Source organism: Macaca mulatta, chromosome 13, assembly GCF_049350105.2.
Source record: "Macaca mulatta isolate MMU2019108-1 chromosome 13, T2T-MMU8v2.0, whole genome shotgun sequence".
NCBI classification, from domain to species: domain Eukaryota; kingdom Metazoa; phylum Chordata; class Mammalia; order Primates; family Cercopithecidae; genus Macaca; species Macaca mulatta.
This window is the reverse complement of record NC_133418.1, coordinates 77,630,346-77,648,714: the sequence shown is the minus strand read 5'-3', so window position 1 is coordinate 77,648,714 and position 18,369 is coordinate 77,630,346. Positions and strand designations below refer to the sequence as shown.

The 18,369-nt window shown below is 43.3% G+C and overlaps 1 long non-coding RNA gene across 1 annotated transcript in view; it reads right to left on the bottom strand.

The window, feature by feature from the left end:
• Positions 1-18,369, bottom strand: part of LOC106992937 (uncharacterized) — a 166,175-nt gene that overhangs the window by 5,397 nt on the left and 142,409 nt on the right. Inside the window, exon 4 of the long non-coding RNA XR_001439074.3 lies at positions 2,183-2,289. This is a non-coding gene — a long non-coding RNA (uncharacterized LOC106992937). The remainder of the gene's footprint in view (positions 1-2,182; positions 2,290-18,369) is intronic.

Here is an 18,369-nt window from a genome sequence, read left to right as displayed (position 1 = left end):
CCTTTTTGGCTCTGAAAGTCTAGGTATCTCAGTGGGATGCAGGCTCCATAGATAGACTAATTCACCAGGTTTAAGGAAATTGTTTTCTTTGTGATAGAGCAATTTTTTTCTCTTCTTCCTCTTTTTCTTTTTCTTTAATAGAACAGAACAAAATGAGCTCAGATCATAAGTTCAGCTGATTTCTTTCTAAACCGCAGGATTCATTTTCTGAAATTGCTATCTTTTCCTTCAAAAGCCTTCCTCAGCCTTGTCAGTCAGCTCTATCACTTTTATATTAGATCTCTGTGAAATAAGGAAGCCTTTTAGAGTAGGTTTGGAATGTGCAACAACAGGGCACAGGTGTGGCTGAAAAGGGCCTCTGTATGAACCCCCAGGAAGCTAAATTGGCTTCCCCTCCATCATTTCCTAATATCTAGAACCCTATCCAGAATCTGAATGCACAAAATGCTGCTTGTCAATCAACCCATAGATAATTATTTTTCAAGTGACTATTAAGTACATGAAACTCTTGATCCCTTATATTTATAACCCAATAATTATACAGGCCTCACTTTTCAAAATCAGAGAAACCTTTGCTATTGACATTGAAAGACAACATTTTCCTAAAAGGAGATCATCTCAGAAAACTGTAGAGATTAAGACTTTTCAGTAGTCAGATTAGGTCTGAGTTCTAGCCCTTCCATTTACTAGAGGAGTAAGCTTTCAATTCCCTAGGCTTCAGTTCCTCCTATGTAAAATGGAGATAATAAATAATACCCCCCTCATAAGGTAGGGCAAGGAGTCACTAAAATTAATTATGAATAGGGCTTAGCATAGTGTCCAGCATGTAGTAAGAGTGCTCAATAGGTTCAGTTATTATTCATCATGATATGGCATTAATAATACATAAGATAAGAGACCTTTGTTGGACTCAATCTGTGGCCTCAGGTATCATATGCCTTTGTGGATTTATCCTGGGCCCCTAAAGCAAAAGTAAAGTGGGAAAATGCTAGTATGTTCCAGTCATTTAAAGTAATGGTCAGGCACAGAAAGACAAACTTCATATGTTCTCACATATTTATGGGAGCTACAAACTAAAATAATTGAACTCATGGAGGTAGAGAGCAGAAGCATGGTTACCAGAGGCTGGGAGGGGTAGTTGGGGGTCAGGGGGAAGTGGAGATGATTAACGGGTACAAAATAGAAAGAATGAATAAAGATCTACTGTTTGCTAGCACAACAGGTTGACTACAGTCAAAAATAATTTAATTGTACATTTTAAAATCACCAAAAGATTATAATCGGATTGTCTGTAACACCAAGGATAAATGCTTGAGGGGTTGGATACCCTGCTTACCCTGATGTGATTATTACATATTGCATGCCTGTATCAAAGTATCTCATGTACCCTGTAAATACATACATCTACTGTGTACCCACCAAAATAAAAAATAAAAATTTAAAGAAGGTAATGGTAAATTTCTTTGAAATACCTCAAAATATATTTTTACATAAAAATTGCTTTCTTCAGGGAAAGAGAGAGAGAATAAAATAGCTTAAACAACTAAAAGAATTAAGAAGTTCTTAAAAAGAGAGAGAGGGGGAATGATTTTTGGCCCTTTGTTGATAGCACAGGTGAGTTGGAACTCTCACCCTTGGTTGTGATTGGTGCTCTGGCTCTAGCCAATCGGGGAGGGAGTGAATGACAAAGAGAGGAGAGGAGAGGGAATGAGGACTGTCATGGGGCCATGGCACCATATGGCCTGAAACAGCCCAGGACTCAGTAATGTTTGTTGAACTGAAAGCCTCTATTCTTCTATCATTCCCACCCCCTTTCCAGTCCCTGGAAATCAGATAGTGTTATAAACCTGGAGGGCCAAGGCAGATGATAGACAGTGACACATTGCGTGTAGGGAGGATGGTCTGGGTGAAACAGCAGTCCTAGTTTTTACTTAGGAATTCAGACCCATGTTGAGATGAAGCTCACACAATCCCCTAGGGCAGGGGGTGGCTCAAAAGACCCAAAGGAATGCGTGCTCAGGTTTGAATCTGCCCTAGCTCCTGACTGAAGCCAATGTGGGGTCAACCACGTCATCCATGGACCTCTAAGAGGGTTCACTTATATTACCACATCAACAGCAGATTTCCTCTGGCCCCAGTCAGCCAGGAATGGATAAACAACAGAAGAGCAGAATGGCTTTACCAAGTCTAGCTCCAAATTGTGAGATGTCTCAGTGTAAGGTGTAGCCCAAGCAACCCTTGGGACAAGCTGGCCGACCTGGCTGGCCAGATCCTGAAGGTGGAGATGACCTAAGTGAAGAAAGGAAAATTTTGCCCAAACAGAAATGAAGATAGCAATTAGACCCAGCCAGCCACTCAGGTACAGCGAGAGGCCATTTGAATTGGAAAAGAAAAAAAAAAAAGAGGTATGCAAATCATAACTAAGTTGTTGGTGGGAAGACACAGAAGAACAGGAAATGTGCATGCAAATAAGCGAAGCCTCCATTAATGGCTTCACTGCATTTATCAAAAGGGATTTCAATTAAAGTGATGAAGACCAAGGCAATCGCAGTAGGAAGAAAAGATGAATTTAGGATTAATCTCCTCTGTTGTTTCCTTACAGCAATTTAAAAGGCAAATGCTTCAGGTGAGAGCCTAGTTGGGAATTAACCCAAAGATGATGAGAATCAGATCTGTTAACAAGGAGAGGAACTCTAAAGACAGTGACTCCCAAACTTGGCTATACATTTGAACCAGTTAGGGAGCTTTTAAAACTTCCAAAGGCCATGGCCTAGACCAATTACATCACAATCTCCAGGGGTGGGACACAGGCATCAGAATTTTCTAAGCTCTTCGCTGTGCAGACAAATTCGCAAACCACTGTTAATGAGAAATATGCATGATGGAGACGTGTTAGGAAATAGCATGTGAGGTTACAGGGAAATAAATACAGTCATTAAGAAATGGCAACAGGCCCGGCACGATGGCTCATGCCTGTGATCTCAGCACTTTGGGAGGCCGAGGTGGGCAGATGGATTGAGCCCAGGAGTTTGAGACCAGCTTGGCCAACATGGCCAAACCCCGTCTTTACTAAAAATAAAAAAATTAGCCAGGCGTGGTGGCGCATACCTGTAATCCCAGCCACTCAAGAGGCTGAGGCAGGAGAATCTCTTGAACCTGGGAAGTGGAGGCTGCGTTGAGCCAAGATTGCACCACTGCACTCTTGCCTGAGTGATAGAGCAAGACTCTGTCTCAAAAAAAAAAAAAAAAAAAGAAAAAGAAATGGCACGAAATTCACTTGCCTTAGAACAGAACAGGATCTGTGTCTCTTGTTTTCTTTTTTTGTAATTTAAAAAAGTGTTCATCAGTGTTCAAGAAAAATGGATGAAGAGACAGGGTCCCCCCCTCCTTTTTTTTTAATCAACTGGAGTTAAATTCAAGTAATTTTTGAGTGAGGCCCTTGAACTTGATGTCTGGGAGTGGGATAGAAAACAAAGGAGTTCGTTGCCATTATGGATAAAGCAATTTATATATTTTTGCTTCATAGAATGTTCATATCCATGACCTAATTTTAACTTGCATCTCTGTGAAGTAGGCAGAGAAAGTATTATTTTTCTCTCCCACTTCCACAGATGGGAAAACAGATAGAGTCTCATGATTTACTCAGCATTACAGAGCAAAGCTAGTGGCAGGAACAGGAGCAGAATTTGGTCCTTCAGAAATTCCAGTTTAATGTCCTTCCTCTAAACTGTGTTGCCTTCCTGCCCTTGAAGAGCTCTGTAAGAGTGGGAAAATTTACAGTGATAACTGAAACAAGAAAACATGACACTTGGTGAGCCAAATGAAAGAGTTCTGCTATTAGGGGAAAAAAATCTAGAACAGATGCCAAGAGACACATCAAGGTGGTGGCAAAGTGCTGACCACCCTGCCCTTGAGGATGCCTCATGAATATTGGATGATATTAAAACACTGAATTTGCCTCCAAATTACACTGGGTTGGTGGGCAGAGGCAAGGCCGGTGAGGTCACAAGAAATAATTTTTAGAGCCAAAAAATGAAAGCATCCTTATAGTTCTTGTGCTTTGACCAACAGTTTCCGGGCCTTCTTAAGTAGGTTGTGAGTAGCAATGAGTTGTTGCCCTGGGTTCTATTATTTTCAAGAAACAGAAATTCCCTGGCATTGACTTAGCCACAACAGGGTAAAAGGGCAAGTTATAGGCCCTAAAACAAGAATGCAGTCAGGCTTAAGAAAGGACTAGAACTGGGAATTTGCAAACTGTCAGAACTCAGGGGGATATGTACTCTGTCCATCTTTCATTTCCTTTTCTCTCTTGAGTATTTGTGTTTGTCTTTTTCCTGAGGAGTTCCCTCTGCTGATCTGTTCCCCTGAGGGAGCAAAGATGCTTACCCATAGCTCCCAAGTTCATATTTTAGCCATACGAACCAGGTCTATCCCCCACACCCCTACTCAAATACAGACTCCCGTGGAAAAAAAAATTTGACCCAAATTGGCTCAGGAATCCATCCATGATCCAGTCAACTATGACCAGAGGTCAGCGTCACATTGTGTGTAAATAACTGTGGGAGCCACCTTCTACAGATGGTAGTAAGGCACTTACAGAGAGGAGTCATTTAAACTAAGCATATGCCTCAAATATATCTACCACTCATACTGACTAGGGTGGTTATACTAAAAAAAAAAAAAAGAAAAAAGAAGAAGATGACAAATGTTAGCAAGAATGTAGAGAGGTTGAAACCCTTATGTAATGTATATGGTAATATAAGTGTAAAATGGTGCAGCCACTGTAGAAAACAGTGTGGCAGTTCCTTGATAAATTAAATATAGAACTACCATATGACCCAACAATTCTACTCCTGGATATATACCCAAAAGAATTGAAAATAGGTGTTTAAATGGACACTTGTACACAAGTGTTGATAGCAGCACTATTTAACAGCCAAAAAGTGGAAACAAATTAAATGTCCATCAGTTGATGAACGAATAAACAAAATGTGGTAGAGCCATCCAATGGAATATTATTTAGTCATAAAAAGAAGTGCTTGATCACAAAAAATAATAAAGAGAGAAAAAGTAAAACAGTGTCTAGTGATCGTGGGCAAAAGTAAATAGGCCAGGTGTGGTGGCTCATGCCTGTAATCCCAGCACTTTGGGAAGTCGAAGTGGGCAGATCACTTGAGGCCAAGAGTTCAAAACCAGCCTGGCCAACATGGCAAAACCCTGTCTCTGCTAAAAACACAAAAATCAGCTGGGCATGGTGGTGCATGCCTGTAGTCCCAGCTACTGGGGAGGCTGAGGCAAGATGGCTTGAGCCCAGGAGGTGGAGGTTGCAGTGAGCTGAGATCACACCACTGCACTCCAGCCTGGGTGACAGAGGGAGACTCTATGTCAAATATATATATATAAATAAATAAATAGAAGAAAGAGTACTGAGACATGCTAAAACACGGATAAACCTTGAAAACATTATGCTAAGTGAAAGAAACCATACACTACAGGTCACATATATGACTCCATTTATATGAAAAATCTGGAATAGGCAAATCTATAGGGACAGAAAGCAGATCAGTAATTGCCAGGGGATGGAGGAATGGCGCATGACTGCTTAATGGGTATAGGGATAAAAATGTCCTGGACATAGAAAGTGGTGGTGGTTGCACAACATTCTGAAGGTACTAAATGTCACTGGATTTATATTTTAAAATGATTACAATGGTAAATTTTGCATTACATGTGTTTTAATCACAATAAGAAAATATATCTACCACATAAAAATGCTCTGAGAAGACTGATCACATTCATTGCCCAGGAGTAGCCACGCTGGGAACAATAACAAAATACAGTTGTTCCTCTGTGTCTGTGGGTTCCACGTTTGTGGATTCAACCACAAATGGGTTGAAAATATTTGGAAGAAAACATGGATAGTTTCATTCTGTACTGAACGTGTACAGATTTTTCTTCTTGTCATTGTTCCCTAAACAATGCAGTATAATAACTATTTTCCTAGCATTTACATTGTATTAGGTATTATAAGTAATCTGGAAATGATATAAAGTAAACAGGAAGATTACATAGGTTATATGCAAATACTACCCATCTTACATAAAGAACTCAAGCATCTGTGATTTTGGTGTCAGTGGGGGGTCCTGGAACCAATCCCCCACCTATACTGAAGGACAACTGAACATTGACTCATTCATTCAATGAGTAAACATGGATTGAGCATTTAATTGCATGCCAAGCTTTGCCAGGCATTGAGCGTGGCTGACAGACTAGTGGAGCACACACAGGTAAATAGATCATTTCTATTTAATGTGATAAGTGCTAAGACCAAGACACTCTCAGGGTGTTTTGGAAATTCAGATGAGGCATTATTATTATTATTACTATTATTATTAGAGGATGAGGCAACACCTGAGCTGATCACTAAAGATGAATAGGAGTTCTCCCAGTGAGGTGGCAGAGAGGCACAAAGGGCATTCCAAGCAGAGTAAAGAAATGCACAAAGTCACAGAGATGAGAGAGGATATAGCCAGTGGAGAAGGAGGGTAAATCATGTGGATAAGCCAAATGGCAGAGGCCCTTGTCTGCTGTCCGAAGGAACCTGGATTTCACCCAGGAGGTGGAGGCCAGTGCCTGAAGGAGCCTCAGCAGGAGAGTGCCAGGGAGAAGAGGCAAAGGCTACGATTGGAATACAGAGGGGGAGCAGGAGAACAGAGTGTCATCATAGGGGTCAAGAGAGGGGAGAGAATCAAGATGAGAACAGGGTCAAGAGCATCATTTCTTAGCTAGATGCTACAGCTCACACCTATAATCTTAGTACTTTGGGAGACCTAGGTGGAAAGATCACTTGAGGCCAGGAGTTTGAGACCAGCCTGGGCAATGAAATGAGACTCCATCTTTACAAAAAAATTAGAAAATCAGCCAGATTTGGTGGTGTACTCCTGTAGTCTTAGCTACTCAGCGGGCTAAGGCAAGAGAATCACTTGAGCCCAGGAATTTGAGGCTACAGTGAGCTGTGATTGTGCCACTGCACTCTAGCCTGGGCAACAGAATGATACCTTGTCTCAAAAAAAGGGTGTCCTAAGTAAGGCAGGAGCTGAAAGTGGCCACAGACTGGACAATGAGAGGGTCACTCTTGTCCTTTGTGCATTTTACTGTCATAGCAGGCTGTGCCTCACCAAACTTGCTCTACCATCACATTTGGCTGGTGATATGGTTCGGCTGTGTCCCCATGCAGAATCTCATCTTGAGTTGTAATCCCTATAATCCCCACATGTCAAGGGAGAGACCAGGTGGAGGTAGCTGAGTCATGGGGCTGGTTCCTCTATGCTGTTCTTGTGATAATGAGTGAATTCTCACGATATCCGATGGTTTTTATAAGGGGCTCTTCTACTTTCGCTTGTTCACTCTTCTCCTTCCTGCTGCCTTGTGAAGAAGGTGCCTCACTTCCCTTTCACCTTCCGCCATAATTGTAAGTTTCCTGAGGCTTCTCCAGCAATGCCGAGCTGTGAGTCAATTAAACCTCCTTCCTTTATAAATTACCAAGTCTCGGGCAGTTCTTTACAGCAGTGTGAAAATGGACTAATAGAGCTGGGAAGGAGAAGAAGCACAGGATGGTAGAGAGGGAAGGTTTACTTGCTCAGGAGAAAGATCAGATGAACTAGAGAGAGATGGAAGGTAGAGGAGAGTGAGAGGAGAATACATGAAGCCAAGCTGCCAAGGCTGCAGAGCTTTCAGGAGGGGGCTGCCTTTGGACAGGTAGGAGGTAGCACGGCCTCTCAGCTTGGAGGAAGGTAGGAACGCTGGAGGGAAGCATATGTTTCTTGGTGGGGCAGAGAAGTGGGTGCATATAAACAAGGGAATTCCTACCTGATGGCCTCTATTTTCTCAGCAATGCTCAAAGGGTGGGAAACACTTAGAAGGGCCATAGTGGAGAAGGGGGAGGTTTGCTGACACGGACACTAAGAAGTGTTTCCAGGCTGTTCAGCAGCCCACTAGGCTGTGCAGATGATGACTTTGTAGTAGCGCCAATCTGCGTGGGCTGTGATTTTCTCCAGCAGAGCTCAGGAGCCCAGGAGCCCAGATGTCAGAATGTAGGAAGAGCTGCCTGATAAGGCTGGGCTGCAGCCAGACCGGAGCAGCAGCAGGGCAAGGGCGGAGGCGAGGGAGGGCTTAGGCAAAGGAGAGTGATGAGATGGCCCAGGAAGCATAGGTGAAGTAGAGAAGGAAATGAAGAAGTGGGGGGGAAGGTTCTGATGCAGTGACAGAAAAATGGCAGGGGAAAGAGACTACAGGTTTTGAGGAGGTTGAAAATCTAGCACACTGGGAGTTAGGAGTGGGCGGGCTGGAAGGTGGGAGGCTCTGATCTGAGTGGGCTGGGGAACAATTCAAAGCAATATGTAATCAAGTGCTAAATAGGCTGGTATGAAATGTAAGTGGGCATAAGTGCTAGGGAGGAGGGTGCCGCTTGGGAGGGAGTGCTCAGTGTGGATGGAGGAGCAACCCGGTGCAATTTGCTGTGTTCACATCTACAGCCTGTGCAGCAACCCCAGTGGGGAATTCAAGGTGACAGTGTAACAAATGGTATCTTGACGCTCAGAAAACCCTGGGTGGATCAAACCTTTCAGAGGACACAGTTTCTTTGGCCTCAATAAGGTCAGAAAGTGAACAATAGGAGAGAACATGAAGATTTTCCTAATCCTACCTATAAAATATTGCAGTGCTCTGTCATTTGTGCTCCTCCTCCTGCCTTGCCCATTCACTTCCTGCTTCAAATCGCTCTTCCTCTGATCTCAACATTTCAAGAAGTCTCATGCATATTGTACATTTCTACAGGATAAAGCCATGAATTAATGTGTTTATTGGGGAAGAGAGGGAGGTGAGTGGGAGGTGAGTGGGAGAAATCATCAAAGTGGTCCTTGGTGAAGACAAGGTTTGCAGCTTTTACTCTGGTCCACTATGAGCCCAAGGCCAGAGAAGTTAAGCCGCTGGCCTGAAGTAGCACAGGTAGTGAGCAGCAGAGCTCAGACCAGATGCATGACCCTCCGGGCCAGGACTCTTTTCTCAACACAGCTCAGGGGAAGCCAGATGATTTCCTCCCCTGTCTACCTTGTGATTGATCAAAACTTGAGCCTCTGTTTCTTTTATCTCTTAAGCTCTAAACTGGAATGAAGTCTAAACATCTGCGGGTTTTGCCTGTCTAACACCCACTGGCCCTCTTTCTTTTGATCCCAGTTTGCCTATAGGAAGCATTACTCCCCTATCTGGGTGGCTCCATTCAGCAATGACCACTGATGATGTGGCCTAAGGTAGGCCTGCTGGTTGCTGTTGTAGTAAGATCCCACATTATCATTTCCAAGCCAAGTCTTAAAACTGCTTTTCCTTCTTGTCTGTGAGGTATCGCATGTCCTTCCAGAGAAATCCCCATTTCTAACTTTGTGTGAGCAGGGTCTGATACTTGATGCCAAAAAAACCCTGGAGGTCCCATATTTGCCATCACATGAAAACACTGTACACTAGGTCAGGATCTGGAAGCACTGCACATCCTGTCTGTCAGCAAATCTTACCAGCACCATCTTGAAAAAATGTCCAGGACTCAAACTACACTTCTCATCACTCCCACTGCCACAGCCCTGGTCCAAATCAACATCACCTTTGGCCCAGACTTTTTTTTTTTTTAATAGAGATGAGGTCTCCCTCTGTCACCCAGGCTGGAGTACAGTGATCCAACCACAGCTCACTGCAGCCTTGAATTTCTGGGCTCAAGTGATCCTCCCACCTCAGCCTCCTGAGTAGCTAGGACTACAGGCATGCACCACTGTGTCCAGTCAGACTATTGCAGCAGCCTCCTTGAAGGTCCTGTTTCCACTTGTGCCCTTCACATAGCAACCAGGGGCATTCTGTTATAATGTAGGTGGGACCATGCCTCTCTTCTGTTCACATTCTCCTAGTAGCTTCCCCACCTCACTCAGAGTAAAGACAAAACCCTGACTATGACCTTCGTGGCCCACATGGTCTGACCCTGTCACTCCCTGACCTTCTCTCCTGCTGCTCTCTCTGTCTGACCCTCTGCCCCAGCCACACACTCTTGCTGCTCCTCCAGCACTCCAGGCACGTTCACACTTCTGAGCCTCTGCCCATGCTTCCCCCAACTAGAAAGTAAGCTCCATGAGGGCAGGGAGTTTCGTCTGTTTTGCTCATTGCTATATCCCCAGCATCCAGCAGAGTGTGTGGCACAAAATGGGTGCTCACAGCTGGGCACAGTGGCTCATGCCTATAGTCCTAGTACTTTGGGAGACTGAGGCAGGAAGATTGCTCAAGCCCAGGAGTTCAAGACCAGCTTGGGCAACATAGGGAGACCCTGTGTCTACAAAAAAAAAATTTTAATTGGCCAGGCATGGTGGTCCATGCCTATAGTCCTAGCTACTTGAAAAGGCTGAGATGGGAGGATGGCTTGAGCCCGGGAAGTCAAGGCTTCATTGAGCCATGATTGCACCACTGTACGTGAAAGAGTGAGACCCTGTCTCAAAAAAAAAAAAAAAATTAATCAATTGAGATTTGATGAATGAATGGATGAATGAATGAGCGACCAAATATGAACTGAGCAGCCTGGCACTTTATCCTGCTTTCCATCATGCTACCCTTAACATACACTTCTTCTGACATTCCCTGGAATGTTGGGTAGATGCTTTTAACACTTGAGGGATCTACCTTGTGTTGTTTTTTACTGCAGCCGTAAGAAACAATCACTTTAAAATGTTTGTTTCTAGACGTGAAACTCAAAGGCTATTTTGATATATACAAAAATAATAATTTTTAAAATCAGAGAGAAGCAAGGAAACCAAAAAAAAGTGCATAAACATATAAATATGTCTTTGGAGATTCATTACATAAATTCCCCAGAACCTTTTCTCAGAAGTGTTTCACTTTGCTTCAATACTGCCTTGCATTGGAGAATTCTGCAAGTTTTCTACTAATTGCCCTTGAAGGTGTTTGCTTCCTGGAAGAAGCACATTATAAGTTATGGAAACAGAAAACCAGGATATTTTTATAAGAAGCTCAGCCTGAGTGTGGGGCCTGTGGCAAGCATCTGAAGAATAGCTCGTGCCAGCCACAGACCCATTTGAAGGTCTCAGGGTCCCTACTCCTGGGTAATACTATCCCCAAGGTGAAAGGAAGTGAACTGAAATAGCCAGAGATCACTCTGAGATAGATTTTGCTCATTGTCCCTGGACTTCCCACAGAGATTCCCCTAGGCTCAGGAAATTCTATCTCCCTGATTTCAAGTGCTGCCCAAAATTTAACGATGCAGAAACAGAATTTCCCTGAGCTCTCTCTGACCTCCCCTTCCATTCTCCACTCAAATAGACCTAAAAAACAAATGTACAGAAAATCTCCTACTAGCCCATGAAAATTCACTTTGCAACCCCTTAAGTCTACTGCAGCAGAATGTTTTAGGCGGGGCTGGCAAAGTTTATCTTCAGTGTTTATCTTTTTTCCCCACCTCTGCCTCTTCACCTTTCCTCACCTCCTTGCCCTATCAAAACTCACTGTCAGGACAGATTATATTATTAGTCATTTATACTTTGGGATTCATTTCAATGCCAGTGGTTTCTCTTTTCCAGAGATGATTATGTTTTTGACCGCCTTTCTCAGTTTAGGCATCAACTGTCTGGGGAAGAGGAGAATAAGAGGAGCAAGAAGCCCATCTTTGTATCTCTGAAATATTACAATAGCACCAGCTGCCATTTACTGAACACTTACTGTGTACCTTACCGTGTGCCAGGCACTTTGCAAATATTATACCATTTAAATAGTGAGTTCAGATTAAATGATTTAATACATGTGTTTTGCACAGTGTCTGGCACATAGCAAATATTCAATTCAAAGTAGCTACTATTTTTAAAAAGTAATAATCTTTGTAACAACCCTATGAGACAGGTATTACCTCATTTAATAGACAAAGAAACAAAATTGAGTGACTTTCCAAACTTGCTCAGATGATAGGTGCAGAACTAGGATTTCAGTTCAGATATATCTGACTCTAAAGAATATGCTTTTTTCGGCCGGGCGCGGTGGCTCAAGCCTGTAATCCCAGCACTTTGGGAGGCCGAGACGGGTGGATCACGAGGTCAGGAGATTGAGACCATCCTGGCTAACACAGTGAAACCCCGTCTCTACTAAAAAAATACAAAAAAAACTTAGCCGGGCGAGGTGGCAGGCGCCTGTAGTCCCAGCTACTCGGGAGGCTGAGGCAGGAGAATGGCGGGAACCCTGGAGGCGGAGCTTGCAGTGAGCAGAGATCCGGCCACTGCACTCCAGCCTGGGTGACAGAGCGAGACTCCGTCTCAAAAAAAAAAAAGAATATGCTTTTTTCATAACACCATTTGGATTCCAAACCACAAAAGCCTCTGCTTAATCTGCCTACCAGTGAGTATAGCCTGAAACTTGGGCACATCAGGAACTATGTCCTAAAATGCTTCATTTTTAATAAGACTTTATTTACCATGAAGAGCCTGAGAAGAGATGAGAGTCCCTAAAGTCCTGAAATGTCAGAGTCAAGCTCTAGCATAAGCCTCTTTGATTTACTTCTGTTCCCAAGAGTGGACCTGGAAAGAGACTATCCCTGGTTTGCTTTCTGGTTTTTTTTTTGTTTGTTTTTTTTTTTGAGACAGAATCTCGCTCTGTCAGCCAGGCTGGAGTTCAGTGGCTCGATCTTGCCTCACTGCAATCTCCACCTCCCAGGTTCAAGCGATTCTCCTGCCTCAGCCTCCCAAGTAGCTGGGATTACAGGTACACGCCACCATGCCTGGCTAATTTTTGTATTTTTAGTAGAGACAGGGTTTCACCATGTTGGCCAGGCTGATCTGGAACTTCTGATGTTAGGTGATCCTCCCACCTCAGCAGTCCCAAAGTGTTGGGATTACAGGCGTGAGCCACCGCGCCCGGCCTGGTTTACTTTATTCTAGAAGACTCATAGACAGGTGGTTAATTAGTGTATAATGATGCTAATCCATGCCCCACTTCTTTCTCATATCTCTGTAACCCTCACATCCAGGTATTCTCTCTCCATTCAACACAACCCACAAGAGAATCAGGCTGCATGCATTTCCAGAAGAGTGAGTGTGTGGTTTCCTGCCCAGGGCGGTGGTGACTTTGGTTAAAACTTACTGTTAATACGGTTATCCCTGAATGAACCAGGTAGAACACCACCAAAATAAAACCCCTGATTCCATGTCTAACCTCCCAACCTGGAGCTTTTGGTTCACAAAGGCAACAGTCTAAGTAGGTCTAGTGGCTATAAAAACAACTCAGCCCAGTGCCTAGGCACAACAACACATTCATTCATCTGTCCTACCAGCCTCTTGGGCATGGAGGAATATTTGTGCTAGGATATAGCCTCCCTCAAATGCTCCCCTGCACATGTACTGACCACAGGGATTGCTTTTTATTCCTTGTGAAAAATGCAATACAGCTTCACCTTTGATATTCTGTGTAGTACCATCTTTCAGCTGAATTCAAAATAAAATCCTTCTAGAAGATATTCCCCTCTGCAGGCTGCTTTGAGGTCTGAACGTGAAGCAGTCTGGGAGGCAAGCTGCATGGTTCTTGTTGAGATCAGTTTCCCAGGATCTACCCTGATGGATACAGCGTGATGTCTCCCAACAAGCTTGAGCAAAACTAGGGGGACTGCCTGCCCCCTTCGGGAGAGAAGTCTAAACAATGTAAGGAAGTCATTTCAAGGCTTCTCCAAGGTTCTGTTCATCAGACATGATGTCTGATTGGTACAGATCATCCTTTGTGGTCATTTTGCCTCTGAATCATATAAAGATACGGAGACTTTGTAGTGCTATCCATAAACAGATATACTTTAAAAAGTTTTCTTTCCATGTGAGAGAACATTGGTCTACAAGGCTGTTCATTCTTCTTGTTCAGTTTTATCTATCAATATTCCTTTGACCAAATCTCATTTCTGGCTCTAATGGGGGCTCACAACTGGGCTGACATGGTCACAATAACTAGTAAGGTCTTGAGACAGCCTGGCAGCCAGGTCACTGCTACAATGGCTGGATCTCTGGTCCCCAGTGTCAGGGTTTCCTGGGTAACAGGCAGGGAAAGACAGCTGTGCTGGAGCTCCCTGGGCCCTGAGCAGGACCTAACTGCAGCTTTTGCCCTCCAGGATTCTGATGGCATCAGGACTGTGGGCAGCAACAAGGCTCGCTCAGGTGCTGGGCACAGAGCCCAGACAAGGAAGACTGGAGCAAGGCTGAATGCAGATTAGGGGATAGGCAGGGGATTAGGTAAGACTGGAAAGTATCACTAGAAACCTGTAAGACAGCAAGGAAAGCTTGGGAGCCAGGTCAGAGCAGAGTGATAGGTGAAGAGTCCATCTAGGAAGACACTATGTGGAAATCAGAAGGCAACCTGTTGAAAGCAAACCTGGAAAATAGTTTTTAAAACAGCCAATTGATTTTTGACAAAGGTGTCAATGTAAATCATTAGGAAAAGGATAATCTTTTCAACAAATTGTGCAGGAATAAGTGTTTAGTCATATGCAAAAAGGAATATCAATCATTACCTCATTCCATATGTAAACATTAACTTGAAGTTGATCTGTAGAGGCTGATCGGGCACACTGGCTCACGCCTGTAATCCCAGAACTTTGGGAGGCTGAGGCAGGTGGATCACTTGAGGTCAGGAGATCGAGACAAGCCTGGCCAACATGGTGAAACCCCATCTCTACTGAAAATACAAAAATTAGCTGGGTGTGGTGGCACGCACCTGTAGTCCCAGCTACTTGGGAGGCTGAAGCTTGAGAATCACTTGAACCTAGAGGCGGAAGCTGGATGACAGAGTGAGACTCCATCTCAAAGAAAAAAAAGAAAATTGATCTATAAAGGCTAACAATATTAAACTATATACTTTGACAGAAAACATAAGAGAAAATCCTAGTGACCATGGATATGGCAAAAATTCTTCAAAAGAATTTAAAAAGCACGAAGTACAACAGTGTGAATATACTTAATGCCACCAAACTGTATGCTTAAAAATGGTTAAAATGAGGCTGGGTATGGTGGTTTATGCTTGTAATCCCAGCACTTTGGAAGGCTGAGTTGGGCAAATGACTTGAGCCCAGGAGTTTGAGATCAGCCTGGGCAACATGGCGAAACCCTGTCTCCACTAAAAACACAAACAATTAGCCAGTCCCACTGCACTCCAGCCTAGGCAACAGGAGTGAGACTCTATCTCAAAAAAAAAAAAAAAGGTTAAAATGGTAAATTTTTAAAGTTTTGCATATTTTATCACAATTTTTAAAAAAGGAGGGGGGGCACAGTGGCTCATGTCTGTAATCCCAGCACTTTGGGAGGCCAAGGCAGGTGGATCACTTGAGGTCAGGAATTAGAGACCAGCCTTGCCAACATGGTGAAACCCCATCTCTACTAAAAATACAAAAATTAGCTGGGCATGGTGGTTCATGTCTGTAATCCCAGCTGCTCAGGAGGCTGAGACACAAGAATCGCTTGAACCTGGGAGGCGGAGGTTGCAGTGAGCTGAGATAGTGCCACTGCACTCCAGCCTGGGAGACAGAGTGAGGCTTTGTCTCAAACAACAACAACAACAACAACAACAAAACAGAGAATGCCTTCTCTTCAAGCATTCGTCAGGAAAAAAAGAAAAAAGCCTGAACTATTTAAAAATCAATAAATTGGACTTCAAAATTTAAAACTTTTGTTCTTCAAAAGACATTGTTACAAAAATGAAAAGGTGGGACATATAAAAAGCTGCAAAACCTATTTCTGACAAAAGACTTGTTCCAGGATATATAAAGAACTCTTACAACTCTATAAGAAGACAACCTAATTTTTAAAAAGCAGTCAAAAAGATTTTAACAAACATTTCACCAAAGAAGATATAAAATGGCAAATAAGCACATGAATAGGTAGCTTAACATAATTAGTCATTGGGGGAAATGCAAATTAAAACCTGGATGAGAAACTACTATATTTATACTAGAATGGCTAGAATTAGAAAGACTATACCAGCTAGGCATGGGGCTCATGCCTGTTATCCCAGCACTTTGGAAGGCTGAGGTGGGCAGATGATTTGAACACAGAAGTTTGAAACCAGTCTGGACAAAATAGTGAGACCCCGTCTCTAAAAAAAAATTTTTTTTTTTCAATTAGCTGGGCATGGTAGTCCCAGCTATTCAGAAGGTTGAAGTGGGAGGGTTGCTTGAGGCTGGGAGGTTGAGGCTACAGTGAGCTATGCTCAGGCCACTGTACTCCAGCCTAGGCAACAAGAGTGAGACTCTATCTCAAAAAAAAAAAAAAAAAAAAAAAACGATAAAAAAAGACTATACCAAATGTTGTTGAGGAAGTGGAGCAACTGGAACTCCTCATACACTGCTGGTGGGGATATAAAAAGGCAGGACCACTTAGGGAAATAGTTTGGCCATTTTTCACAAAATTAAACATATACATACTTACTATATGATCTAGCCATTCTCCACCTAGATATTTACCCTAGGGAATTGAAAACATGTGCACAAAAGACTTGCACTTGAAGGTTCATAGCAGCTTTATTTGTAATAGCCAAAAACTGTAAACAACTCAATGTCCATCAAGAGTTGAATAAACGAATTTAGTACACCTATATGATGGAATAGTACTCAGCAATAGAAAGGAATGAACTGTTGATACATGCACCAATATGGATGAACCTAAAAATAATTATGCTGAGTGAAAGAAGCCAGACAAAAAAAGAGTACATGCTGTCTGCTTCCATATATAAAACTCTAGAAAATGCAAATTAATCTGACAGAAAACAGATGATTGGTTGCCTAGGAACAGGATGGGGTGGGGAGTGAGGAATGGACTACCAAGGGGCACAGGGAAGCTTTTGGGAATGACAGACATATTCATTATCTTGATTGTAACAATGGTTTTATGGGTGTATGTATGTCAGAACTCATAAAGTTGTATTTTTCAAATATTTGCAGTTAATGGTATGCCAATTATAATTCAATAAAGACTTTCCAAACAAGGAAAAGGAAGAAGAAAAAACCTACACTGTACCATCAATAGGCAACACCGGGTCATGGTTAGAACCTAGGCTCTGGAGGCTTCACTGGATTTGGATTCAGGCTCTATGACATGAATGACCTTGACCAAATCATGTGATCTATTTAAGCCTTGCTTTCTTCATCCATAAAATGGGAGTAATGAAAGTGTTAAGAAGATAAAATTATCTAGTATTTGTAAAGTACTTAGAACAGTAGCTAAAGAACAGTAAATGTTGGCTATCATCCTCCTCCTCCTCCTCCTCCTCCTCCTCATCATCATCATCATTATTTTGTAAGGCTGCTGATTGAAATGCAAGGCACAGCTGGTAGAGATCAGCATTCAGGTGGTTGGTTAGAAGGGAGTATAAGAAATCAGGAATTCAAATCACACTGGCTTACCCAGAAGTCCCACCACCCCAAGGAATGATGTTTTCAGGCAAATTTCTGACTAGCCTGAGGCCAGTCCTCAGGTTTTGCAGGCTAGAATCAGAGAGAGAAAGAGAGAGAGAGAGAGACAGAGACAGAGACAGAGACAGGTTTCTACCTGACACCTTGTTGGTATGGCACCAGTAACATTAGAAAATTGACTCTCCTCTGTTTCTTTTGCCTGGAAGTAATTTCCCGGCATATCAGAGGGACCACCACTCCAAAGCTTTTCACTTAAACCACCCCTCATCCCCCATGGCTCACATTGGATCTAGGTGCCACCTGAGAGGACCAGTGCTTTCTGAGCTTCCTTCTGGTCTGGGTAATCACAGCACATCCTCAGTCCCTACCCCAGAATAGCAATAGGCAGCAGCAATACTACCAGCAACTGGTCACTCATGGCAAGGGCTGCAAAACCTGCAGAGAAAAATACAAGGCTTGGATGGAAACACTGGACTAATGGGGATGAAGGATGGGGAGGGGAGATGGTTGGTCAGAAATTGAAAGAGCTTTCTCCAGAATCCGTCGTAGGGCCAAGTAAGCGCAAATCCCAAAAACTGTGGAATCAGCAGTCAGTGCTGTGGTGGGATCCAGCTGGCCAGAAGTCTGGGCCCAGGCAATTTCATTATCTGGGAGAAATTCCTACAGGAGCAAGGAGGAGGGAAAAAGTGGGGAAAGGATCATTCCAATGCATAGCTGAGCTAGGCCAGTGACTGGATCTCTGAGAGGGCTTGCACCTGAGTCAATGGTGCTGCATGGTAGGAAGGTGTCTCGGCTTGAAAGAACCACCACAGCAAAGCATTGGGACTCCCAGGAGTTCGTGGCATGGCTGGGCGTGGTGGCTCACGCCTGTAATCCCAGCACTTTGGGAGGCCAAGGCA